Source organism: Neolamprologus brichardi, chromosome 7 (assembly GCF_056152115.1).
Source record: "Neolamprologus brichardi isolate AB-2024 chromosome 7, ASM5615211v1, whole genome shotgun sequence".
Taxonomy (NCBI): Eukaryota; Metazoa; Chordata; class Actinopteri; order Cichliformes; family Cichlidae; genus Neolamprologus; species Neolamprologus brichardi.
Genome location: NC_142110.1, coordinates 28,892,988 through 28,903,001, shown reverse-complemented (window position 1 = coordinate 28,903,001; position 10,014 = coordinate 28,892,988). Strand labels below are relative to the sequence as shown.

At 39.2% G+C, this 10,014-nt stretch overlaps 1 pseudogene; it reads left to right on the top strand.

Annotated features, from left to right (window-relative positions):
* On the top strand, positions 1-8,713 carry LOC102790796 (scavenger receptor cysteine-rich type 1 protein M130-like; annotated as a pseudogene).
* Positions 8,714-10,014: the final 1,301 nt, after the last annotated feature.

The following is a 10,014-nucleotide window of genomic DNA, read 5'->3' as shown; positions in this document are numbered from 1 at the left end:
ATGACCACAGGTAAATGAAAAGTTTATTATTTGTAAAAATAATTTCTGTTTTATGGGTTATGTGATAGTTTCCAACATTGCAGACAAAAACAAACACCCAGGAAATACTGAACATGTGTCAGTGAGGGAAGGCCACTTCCTATTGACGATAAAAAAGTAAATGTGATTGGTCTCTTCCTGCAGGCAGATACTTACTGAGGACAGCAGGTTTGATGATCAGAGCAGCGAGCAGGCAGAGAGACATCTACCTGGACATGGATCACCTGTTGCTGCTGCTGCTGTTGTGGAGCTCAGGTAGGACTGGTTTAAACATCATCTGTAAGGTTTCACTGATCTGACTGGAGGATTTCACCAAACGGCAGTGAGAAAATTATATACATTATGATTTTGCTGTATGTGTGTTTGTAAGTCCCTTATCTCATCCTAGACAAGTGGACCAATCATGATGAAACTTTGAATAAACATTGCTGAGGCCACTGTGAGTGCTAACATTATGATGTACACAAATAGTTTTCATGCAATCGTATGTATTTGTACATCTGACAGGTCAAATGGTGACATTATGATTTAGTATTGTTCTGTTACATTTACCAGTATATACTGTAAATCTTCTGTCATAAGCTAATCTGATAGTGACTGTAATGCTTTGTGGACTTAATAAACCCCAAATTACATGTAGAAATAAAGTTATTAAACTTTAATATTTCTAACATGTTTAGTGTTTAAACAAGCAAAACCCACATGAATGAAACACAGAGAACATTTAACCATATACTTACTAACATGAAAACCCATGAAACATTTTATTTAATCCCAATGTAGAAAAATGCATCATTCTTTATTTACCTAACCCCAAAGCAAACACCATGCATAGCACAGAGGTTTGCTGGTACATTTAAACATTTCTTTAACCAAATAGTTTATTAAAAATAACTGTAACATAAACATCAGAAATCTCAGTGTAAAATTTGGTGAAGAACTAAGTTTAAAAAATCAACACTTCATAATACGGCTTGTCACTAAGGACATAATTGCCCTGTAATTAAAATGAATTTTTATGTATTTTCTTAGAAGTTACAATGTAATTATATTCACATAAATTGTATTATTTAAAGGTAGGGACACTAAAATAAGGGGGTAAGTCAGATTAAAAAAAATAAAATGTACTGTATAAATAATGAATTATTGCATAAGTAGTCTTTATTAATGTGTAAGTAATCTTACACAACACATGAGTAATTTTAAGCATAACACCATATATTTTACAGGAAATGATAAATCATACTGTAACTAATTTTAACTGTAGCATAATTTCATGGTAATTTTGTGCAAAGACAATATTTCAGCATCATACTTTGTAAGTATGGCGTACGGAGCGGATTAATATTGCCTTTTTATGTCTTTATTTTAAAAACTTTTTTCTAACTTTTTTTTACATGATTAATTTGTCTTAAAGATTTTTTAAGGTTTGTTTGACGCCAGATACATTTTGTGTGTGTGTGAAGCAACTGTTTTAGATGCTCTCAAAATAAAAGTTGACATGGATGATTCATTTTCCACATACTCTTCTTGTCACTGGCTCAGCTCCTCAGACTGGTCAGAGCTCATGGGAACAGTTTAAACTTAATAAAGATTAAAGAAATCCGTCTATCACAGTTTAAAAAGACAGTTGGTAAAAACACGATCAGTAACAATTTCAGATAAGCACGTTAATTGAAGTTTTAGTGCTCAGGGTATGAAATTAACTAGACTCAAGACTTCTTTGGTTTCCAAATCTCTATTACATTATAAAAAACGAATTATAAATTCAGATTTGAATGGGTACTTTTGTTCATTTTTCATTATTTGCATCTTTCTCTCGTAGATTTTGGCTTTAAAGCACTTTGAACAGACTCACACACCAACATCACACACATACAAACTAGAGATGGACCGAGCCGATATTACATATCGGTATCAGTCCGATACTGACCTAAATCACTGGATCGGATATCTAAGAGAAATAAAAAATGTAATCGATCCATTAAATATCAGAAAAGCACCTCACAAAACTTGCAGAGCAGTATGCCTCACGTGATAGAGCGGCTGTGTGTATTTGTAGTCTTGCTACCAAACCAGCATTTCATCTCCAAGGAAGTTATCCCAGAGAGAAGTAAAGCAAGTGTGTAAGTTCATCTCTGAATGTTTGTAAAGCATTCCCACGCTAAGCTTAACAACGATATATGGAGCGACTGCTTCTTCTCTCTCCCTCCCTCTTCTTGCTGCTACTTCAATCATTTGGTCCACTTCGCCCCAGAAAGAGGAAACCAGCGGCTGAACAACAGCAGCACGTTTAAGCTTGATAAGCTGTTGTTAGAATTTATTTAATATTACTTTCTAGACCAGGATCGTTTTCTACGCAGCTGACGGCTGGTAACTGTGCAGGGGCGGATCTAGCAAAGTTTAGCCAGGGGGGCCGATAGGGCATGAACAGGGAAAAGGGGGCACAAAGACATACTTTTCTTTCTTATTCTCATTTAAAATGTCTAGCTTTTAATAAATAATTATCTGAATCTAACACCCAAAGTTTTAATCTGATGTATAGAAGTCCATTACTGTATATAGTAACTGTTAAGTCTAATATACCCTAGTAAGCTATACTACCTTTTCCTTTGGGAAGATACCATCTGTGTAGTCTGCAAATCTGTTGAAGAAAGATGTTGAATCTATTTAATATTTCTTGAAAAATAATTGATTTCTGTGCATTTCTTCCACACTGCATCAAATTAAAGTTGATTACATCGATTAAGCATCATGAGGTGGAGGGTGGTTCCCTATTTTTTTTTTGCTGGGAGTTTGCAACCCTATTAGTTAGGTTGCTTAATATTTCTGCTAAGTACTCTTTAAAATACCAGAAAAGGGAGGATGGAGTAGATTTAAGTTTATTAGATTGATCAGTATTGCTGAACTATGAAATATTTTGTTGTATTTTTTACATACAGGTATAACAGAATAGCTTTAGTGTTGTTGTTTATTTAAACTTGACTATGAACTTATACAAAATGCAGAAAGATATTAAAAAAACAGTTTTATTGATTAAAAAACACACTATATCGGATTCATATCGGTATCGGCAGATATCAAAATTTATGATATCGGTATCGGTATCGGACATAAAAAAGTGGTATCGTGCCATCTCTAATACAAACACCCATACACTCATATCTGACGATCAAAGGAAAAGAACAGAAGAAACTCTGCAAAATCGGTCAATTTGAACTTAACATCAAACTGTGCTGCTCCTCTCACTGTCAGGGGGATAAATGTGATGAGCCATAGAACGCAGGGTAGACAGAGTCTCTTCACTCACAGATTCACTCCAGAAAATTCAGTTACAGGGAAATCAAGCAGCACAGCTCTGAATGGTAAATGGACTGATTCTTATACAGCTCTCAGTACTCAAAGCGCTGTATACAACATGCCTCATTCACCCACTCATACAAGCATTTCTAAACACAAGTGCAAACTAAACTACTTTCACACACATTCATACTCCGATGAACGCATCGGAGGGCAACTTGGGGTTAGAATCTTGCCCAAGGATATTTGGCATGCAGACTCAGGAAGCCAAGGATCAAACCACCAACCTTCCAATCAGTAGCTGATCTGCTCTACCACCTGAGCCACAGCCACCCCACAGCCACTGAGAGCTCAGCTTTTGGCCCAAAGAATGAGGACAGCTTGTCCAGTGCTTCACATTCTACCCCTGGATGGATGTGAATGTTTCAAAGCATATGTTTAGAAAAGTAGTTTATTGTGCAACGCTTTTAGTCCAATGTGCTGGGTAATGTAATGGATTCATGCATTCATGAATTCACCTGCCGTCTACCTCCATTACTCCTGCTGCTTTTACCCATTATTGCCTCCACTCATGATCATTAAAATGCACTATTCATTCCACACATGTAGCTTGCACTTATTGATCTGGCACATCTGGCTTCAAACTGATGGTTTTCTTTGGTTTTCTCTTCAGGAGTCCAAGCTGAAGGGAAACACAACTCAACAGGTGAACAAAAAACAAAACAAAAAAGTAAAATACTGACTCAGAATCAGCAGGAAAGGTAGACTTTAACATTTTCAGGAGTAAATTTCTTTATTGATGGCTCTCTGCTTTCTGTTCAGAGTCTGATGATGTAAGATTGGTGGAAGGACCCAGTTTGTGTGCTGGTACATTGGAGGTGAAACATCTGGGAGAGTGGAGACCAGTGACTTTCTTTGACTGGACCCTGAAGGAAGCAGCCGTGGTCTGTGAACATCTAAACTGTGGCTCTGCTGTTACGTTCGGATGGAAACCGCAGAGGCCTGCACCTTTGTGGAAGATCAAACTTGACTGTGTTTGGTCAGGATCTACTCTGAGGGAGTGTGCAACACCAGATAATTCTTATATAGCCCTGATTCTCACCTGTTTGGGTGAGCTTATTAGTGACATAATCTATGTCATTGTGTTTGACATTAATTCAACAGTTTGACACATATGCAAGTTTTCTTAGATGATGGTTTTCAGCAGCAGCATTTTTTTCTTTCTCCAGACTCTGTCAGGCTGCTGAATGGTTCCAGTCTGTGTTCAGGCAGACTGGAGGTGAAGTCTGACCTGCTGTGGGCCTCCTTCGGTCCCCCAGGGGGCGCTCTATGGAGAAGTGGAGGCTCCAGTGTGGAGCAAAGAGTTCCAGTGTGGAGGCCATGAGTCTGCTCTCCTGGACTGTAGAAGCTCAGGCTCAGCTAGAAACAGCTGCTCACCTGGCAAAGCTGTTGGACTCACCTGCTCAGGTAGAAGAGGAGCTGCAGCTTTGATGTGGTTCAAACTTACTTTATTCTTTTACTGATGAATTTATCCTTTCTATTCAGATCCTGTTAGGTTGGTGGGAGGTGCCAGTCGCTGCTCAGGTACATTAGAGGTAAATTATCTGAGGAGGTGGGGACCAGTGGATGTCTCTGACTGGAGCCTGAAGGGAGCAGCTTCTGTCTGTGCACATCTGGATTGTGGGTCTGCTGTTTCTGTAAGACGGACAAAGGCCACTGGATTCTATTCGAGTACAGTACGCTCTGACTGTGTTAAATCTGGATCTGCTCTAAGGAAGTGTACAACATTCATCCCATCTTCCTCCATGATAAAGCTCAACTGCACAGGTAGCATATCATTTCAATCCAAATAATTTTCTTTATGTGGATCGAATCTACAATATGTGTCAGTACTTTGTTAGGTTAGAGTCAGGGAAAGAAAAGTGAGGAAAGAAGATGGTGGTAAGGGCATTGAAAATATATCAGAAAGATCCAGCTCACAGCCAGCTAATGAAGAATGGTACAGACAGAGGGGGTATGAATGACTTCCAGTGGTGCTATATAAACAGAGAAAACCAAGTAAAGATGTACCCAGTATATCCTGAATGGCCACTTGACAGAGAAATTGATAGTAAAAGAAACAGGTGTCTGCTGTCTCTGATCTCTCTGTTTGATCTTCTCTGATGTCTCCAGACTCTGTCAGACTGCTGAATGGTTCCAGTCTGTGTTCAGGCAGACTGGAGGTGAAGTCTAACCAGAGCTGGTCCTCAGTGTGTGAAGCTGACTTTGACCAGCAGGATGCAGAGGTGGTCTGTAGGGAGCTTGGCTGTGGGCCTCCTTCGGTCCTCCAGGGGGCGCTCTATGGAGAAGTGGAGGCTCCAGTGTGGAGCAAAGAGTTCCAGTGTGGAGGCCATGAGTCTGCTCTCCTGGACTGTAGAAGCTCAGGCTCAGCTAGAAACAGCTGCTCAGCTGGCAAAGCTGTTGGACTCACCTGCTCAGGTAGAAGAGGAGCTGCAGCTTTGATTTGGCTTTGATTTTTTTTTTTAAACTCACCTTGTTCTTTGCTGATGACTCTCTGCTTCTGTTAGAGCCCGTCAGGCTGGCGGGAGGAGCCCATCGGTGTGCAGGCACACTCAAGGTGAAACATTTGGGAGAGTGGAGACCAGTGGATGTGTCTGACTGGACCCTGGAGGAAGCAGCTGTTGTGTGTGAACAACTGGACTGTGGCTTAGCTGTTTCTGTAGGACAGAGGATGGAGTCCTCAGACTTGCCATTGTGGGTGATGAGACCTGACTGTGTTCAGGTTGGATCATCTCTGAGAGACTGTGGAACATCAAATGACCTCCATTGTGAATATCACCTGCTCAGGTAAGCTGTGACATAATGAATAACACTCATGTGTCCAGCGACAGTTAACGTTTTCCATTGGAGTGAATCGAAAAGATTCAAATCCTCCATGGACTACTGAACCTCACCTGACATGACACACCTTTCATTGTTATCTGCATCATCTCTGTCTCCTACAGACCTGCTTGTTCAGCCAGTCATTTCTTTGTCCTCCATTGACGGGGTCTCTGAGGCCCAGCAGCAGGGGCTTCGGGTATCCAGAAGTTCCAACTTCACCATCAGTTGTTTCATCCAGCCACAGTACCCTGGAGGCTCCTTTCATCTTACCTTCAACAAAGCATACAAATACACCCAAGCAGCTGTCAATCACTCTGCCCATTTCCTGTTTCCTGCTGCAGAACCCGCCCACCAAGGAAACTACAGCTGTGTTTATCACGTTCATGGTTTTTTTTCATAACTTCTCCTCTGAGAGCCGACTGCTGTCTGTCACTGTCTCAGGTAAGCTGAAGCTGACATCAGCCATCAATATCAACATGAGTTTGAGGACAAAAGGAAAAGAGAAAAAGGAAAAAGACAAACACTTGACAAAACATAAATTTTGAGGTGACACAGCAAAAAAAAAAATCTAATTCACATGCATATTATAAGCTTCAGTTTAACAAGCAATAAAATATCTGGAGACTAAAAATGAAGATTAATTGTAAGAGTGTCCTTTGCCAAGAGGCAGCAGCGTTAATTGAGCTTGTTAATATTTGTTAGGTTTCAAAGGTAACTGACTCAAACAGGTTTATTCTGTTTTCATGTTGCTATAGCCTGAGCTGTTGGACTCATGATGGTTGTGATGTGTCTGATCAGATCACACAGGTCTTACCGTCAGAGTGATCCTCCTGCCGCTGATTCTGCTGTTGGAGAACATTGCCTTATATTTCTGCTGTAAGGTAAAGAACAAATCTTTTTAGCAGCAGGAATGAAGTCTGTTCATTGAACTGAAGTGAGGAGCGATGCAGTCAGTCTAATCTGTGTGCCACTCCAGAACAGGAGGAAGCAGAGGTCCAGCAGACAGGAGCACACTGAGATGGTGGACGGTAAAGTTGGTGTTTGTGCAGATGAAGGAGCTCATGGAGAACAGGAGGACGTCTGAGCAGCTCACCTAACATCTTGATTAATTTGTCAGCAGAAACACAACGGGCCATTATCTCAGTGAAAGATTTTACTTCCCTTTACTAATAAAACTGGAATTATTCTGTAGTTTTCGTACTGTGTTTGAAACAAATCTCTGCTCTTTTCATGTCAGCATGAATACAGTTTGAATCTCACCTGTTCACACATGGAGACAGTTTGTGGTTTTTCTTCTATTTCTGATCGTGACTAACATCCAGAGAGTCCACAGTCTGTGGGAGGATCTTAGCTGATCAGCTTTCGAGCACAGCCTGAAGTAAATGTTTTAGTTTGTCCTCTTAGTGAAGCGGAAGTCTTCTGTTTGGGAGGTTAGACACCTTTAGTGAGCTCCCCTCCCCACACCTAGAAGGCATTGAGACACAGTTTTGGTTTTCAGTGAGACATTTCTGAATAGTTTGTAGCATCTCTGGGTACTTCTCAGTGGAGATTTCCTTTGTTTACCTTTTTTTTGGTCAAATATTATAATAAAGTACATCTGTTCTTGGTTTAGTTTGGGTTTCAGCTTTTCTTTGTAGCTCCAGATTTATTTATTTTTTCCCACTGATTTGTTAAATAAACCCCTGAAACTAAGTTAAAAATATACAATATATATACAAATATTTATAAAAACAAAACTTATTTGAATTCTCTTTTTCCTGAATACCCAGAACTCGATTCTCCAGTTTTTCTTTCTTTATCTCCCTGACTATCCCACTTTAAATACGTTCTTGCACTTCCTTGTTCTACCATGAAGTCTCCATATCATGGATTATCACATTAAATATTCATAAAGACACTTGCAGTAATAATAAAAAAGTGCACAATAACATAATTAATGTGACTTTGTCATTAAATGTCAACCTGTTTGTTCTGTCTTTATTTAAACTTTATTTAGACTGATCTCTGTAAGTTTCCAAAGACTCCCCTAAAAACTGTGTAATCCAGGTGTTCAGCAGTCTTATACACCTGCCTGTTGTACAAGGTAAAAATGTATGACAATTCTAAGTATGTACCTTTTTTTTGTGAGCAACTTTTCTTGTTTATTTCATAAATCGTTTAATTGTGTTGTCTTCATTTGTAAAATGATCTGTGTTTTCCGATTCTCATCTCACATGCACACTGGCATGTTTGTTCTGTCCTCGACTGATCTCCACTCAGGAGTCCAGGCTGAAGAGAAGTCAACAGGTAAGAAGAAAAAAAAGAGATTTAAAGAATTGCTGGAGCAGAATCTACTAAGTTTGATTTTAATATTTTCAGACATAAATTCCTTTTCTGTTCAGAGTCTGATAATGTCAGGCTTGGGAAGAGCCAGTTGCTGTGCAGGAATACTGGAGCTGAAACATCTAGGAAAGTGGAGACCAGTGAAGGGCGATTCATGGACTCAGAATGAAGCAGCTATAATCTGTGAACATGTGGACTGTGACTGTCTGTTTCTGTAGGAAGAAGAGAGGATGCCCTGAGGAGATCTATGTGGTTGATCAGTCGGGACTGTCTTCTGTCACGATCTCTTCTGGGGCAATGTGCAGCGTCTTGCGAACTGTCACTTACCAGCATCTTTGACATAACCTGTTCAGGTAAAACCATTTTTGCTATCATCTTTTTGTAACATGTGACAACTAGTCTGTGTAATCTTGGAGGCCATGAGTCTGCTCTCATGGACTGTAGAAGCTCAGGCTCAGCTAGAAACAGCTGCTCACCTGGCAAAGCTGTTGGACTCACCTGCTCAGGTAGAAGAGGAGCTGCAGCTTTGATGTGGTTCAAACTCACTTTATTCTTTTAGTCAAGTCATCTTTATTTATATAGCACATTTAAAAAACATCAAGTGTCAGCCAAAGTGCTGAACAGAGGGATAATATAATAAAAGAATTAAAATAGAAAGAAAACATTAAAAAAAAAAAAAAGAATTGTAAGACATGTAATATCAAAGAGATCCGAAAGCCTTGGAAAATAAGTAGGTCTTGAGATTCGATTTAAAGACTTTTACTGATGACTCTCTGCTTTCCATTAGAGCCTGATTATTTCAGGTTAGTGGGAGGAGCCAGTCGCTGTTCAGGTATTCTGGAGTTTAAGCTGGGAGTCTGGAGACCGCTCATTGTTAAAAGCTTGGCACCAAATGAAGCCAGACTTTTCTGTCAATATCTGGACTGTGGCTCTGTTGTTTCTTTAAAATACAAACATCAACTTGGATATGTGTGGGAGATGAGTTTTGACTGTATTAATTCTGGATCCCGAGTGGCTGTGCAGTATCACATATATATATTCACATGCACTGGATCTAAAATGCTCAGGTAAGAGAGCTAAGAGGAAGTTCTCAGCTACAGAACAGTTACTTTAATTAAAACATGAGAAGATGTTTACTAAATAATTTAAAAAAGTTAGAACAATGTGAAAACAGAATGCAATAATTTGCAAAATGTGTTAATTAATATTTTAATCATAATAGAGCATATAGAAAACTAATCAAATGTTCAAACTAAGAAAATGTAGCATTTTAAGATTTTTAGCCATGTCCCTTTAGCCGAATTAGCAATAAAAACTCTATGACTTATAAAAGACATATGACATAAAGACAATTCTACAAAAAGTATAAAAAATAAAATTGCTCTCCAGCAAAATTTTATATGGGTCAATATTACTACCACAAATGTTTAATTTTGATCGTGTTTCAGATGTTTTATATCTCTCGTCAAA